The sequence below is a fragment of the Pseudophryne corroboree genome, chromosome 9 (genome assembly GCF_028390025.1).
Source record: "Pseudophryne corroboree isolate aPseCor3 chromosome 9, aPseCor3.hap2, whole genome shotgun sequence".
Lineage (NCBI taxonomy): Eukaryota > Metazoa > Chordata > Amphibia > Anura > Myobatrachidae > Pseudophryne > Pseudophryne corroboree.
The window spans coordinates 419,780,770-419,783,494 of NC_086452.1; the positions used below are offsets into that span (position 1 = coordinate 419,780,770).

Consider the following 2,725-nt stretch of genomic DNA (forward strand, 5'->3'; position numbering starts at 1 on the left):
TCCACCATTGGTATGCAAAATCTCTGAATTAGAATGAGAACAAATATTGCAATATCTAGTTGTTCCAAAGTGGTCCCTCATCCAAGTACCACCCTGTCCACCGCTATATAGCATTAATGCTCAGATGCAATTAAGCACCATTCTTGAAATAGGCCGCAAATAAATGCTTGTCACTGATTGGTATGGTCACCTTCAGTCATAGTTTTTGAAAAAAACACCAAACATATATGTTGGAAGGGCAAAATAGTAATTAGATGAGTATACCAACTATATGTACCTATGCAGGATATGCAGTTGGTTACTTATCTCAGCATATAGCATATTATCTTGCAAAAGAGTATATAGTCAGAGCACAACAGATGTAAACTTATATGGCAGAACTGTCATAAATCATTCTATAATGAGCAAAGAACACATATTGGTCCAAACCAAACAGACTTGGTAATGTAAGAATGATATTACCACTAACCAGTAATGTAGGAGAGCGCTTATTTGCTGATCACCCTAGGTAAAAAATGTGTGATATAACATGACAGGTGCTAGTGTGATTGAACGAGATACTGTGTTAATTTCATACAATACCAATCTGTAGATTTTGGTATCCCAGGTTTTCTGGTGCAAGCAGTGGGAATGTAAGACGGGATAGGTGCAGCTAATCCCCGCAGCTCCTGCCCGAGATCGAGCTCCAGCGGATGGGGGGAATATTGCTGCGTCCCGCCGCTAGCGGGTTCCAGACACTGGGGTAGAATTTGTGCCAGTGTCCGCCTCTCTTGTGCCCGTAATCGAGCTCCGGCGGGTGGAAGTAGCCGCTAACTTCCGCGGCTTGTGTGGTTGCCTGGTAACAGGCTGTGATGATCCGGCTTCCAGGTCACGTGTGCGCACCACGTGACCATGTGAGTCCTGACGTACGTTTCGCTGGTAGGCTTGATCACAGGACGTGTGATCAAGCCTACCAGCGAAATATACGTCAGGACTCACATGGTCACGTGGTGCGCACACGTGACCTGGAAGCCGGATCATCACAGCCTTTTACCAGGCAACCACACAAGCCGCGGAAGTTAGCGGCTACTTCCACCCACCGGAGCTCGATTACGGGCACAAGAGAGGCGGACACTGGCACAAATTCTACCCCAGTGTCTGGAACCCGCTAGCGGCGGGACGCAGCAATATTCCCCCCATCCGCTGTAGCTCGATCTCGGGCAGGAGCTGCGGGGATTAGCTGCACCTATCCCGTCTTACATTCCCACTGCTTGCACCAGAAAACCTGGGATACCAAAATCTACAGATTGGTATTGTATGAAATTAACACAGTATCTCGTTCAATCACACTAGCACCTGTCATGTTATATCACACATTTTTTACCTAGGGTGATCAGCAAATAAGCGCTCTCCTACATTACTGGTTAGTGGTAATATCATTCTTACATTACCAAGTCTGTTTGGTTTGGACCAATATGTGTTCTTTGCTCATTATAGAATGATTTATGACAGTTCTGCCATATAAGTTTACATCTGTTGTGCTCTGACTATATACTCTTTTGCAAGATAATATGCTATATGCTGAGATAAGTAACCAACTGCATATCCTGCATAGGTACATATAGTTGGTATACTCATCTAATTACTATTTTGCCCTTCCAACATATATGTTTGGTGTTTTTTTCAAAAACTATGACTGAAGGTGACCATACCAATCAGTAACAAGCATTTATTTGCGGCCTATTTCAAGAATGGTGCTTAATTGCATCTGAGCATTAATGCTATATAGCGGTGGACAGGGTGGTACTTGGATGAGGGACCACTTTGGAACAACTAGATATTGCAATATTTGTTCTCATTCTAATTCAGAGATTTTGCATACCAATGGTGGATCTTTGGTTGTGAAAACACAGATACTAAGCTATTAACTATAAAGGATTCTTTGTAGTTATTACCCTGTTCTTTCTTGGTGATCAATTTATGCTTATTACTGTCCTATTTAGACAGCATAACCAAGAATGATTTTGTTATCTATATACAATTGACTGGTGTATAGTACCGGTGGACAGGGTGGTACTTGGATGAGGGACCACTTTGGAACAACTAGATATTGCAATATTTGTTCTCATTTTAATTCAGAGATTTTGCATACCAATGGTGGATCTTTGGTTGTGAGAAAAACACAGATACTAAGCCACTAACTATAAAGGATTCTTTGTAGTTATTACCCTGTTCTTTCTTGGTGATCAATTTATGCTTATTACTGTCCTATTTAGACAGCATAACCAAGAATGATTTTGTTATCTATATACAATTGACTGGTGTATGGTACAATACAAATAAGGAAGAATTCACTGTGATTGGATATTTATGGCTTTGATACTTTCTTGCCATATAATTGTCATATCCAATCTGCACTTTTTGAGCCTACCGTCCAAATGTGTGTCTGTCCCCCTTTTTCATTTTTCTTGTTGAAAATATGAACGATTCCATTTCTAATACAAAGTGACACATGAAAGGGCTAGCTTAAGAAATTGCGGACATACCCCACTGGAGATGCCCAATCTCTTCCGATCTTGGAAGCTAAGCAGTGGAGGGCCGGACCAGTACTCGGATGGGAGACCACCTTGGAACATCCTGGTACTGCAAATAAATTTTGCTGCCCAATTCTAAGTCACAGATGGGTACTCGGATTCATATGACCCATGATTTAATTCCCTGCACCTCCTTTTTCCATTTGGGATTT

General features: G+C 41.8%; 1 pseudogene; it reads left to right on the forward strand.

Moving 5' to 3' along the window:
* Window positions 1-2,511: 2,511 nt before the first annotated feature.
* On the forward strand, window positions 2,512-2,631 carry LOC134962437 (5S ribosomal RNA; annotated as a pseudogene).
* Window positions 2,632-2,725: the final 94 nt, after the last annotated feature.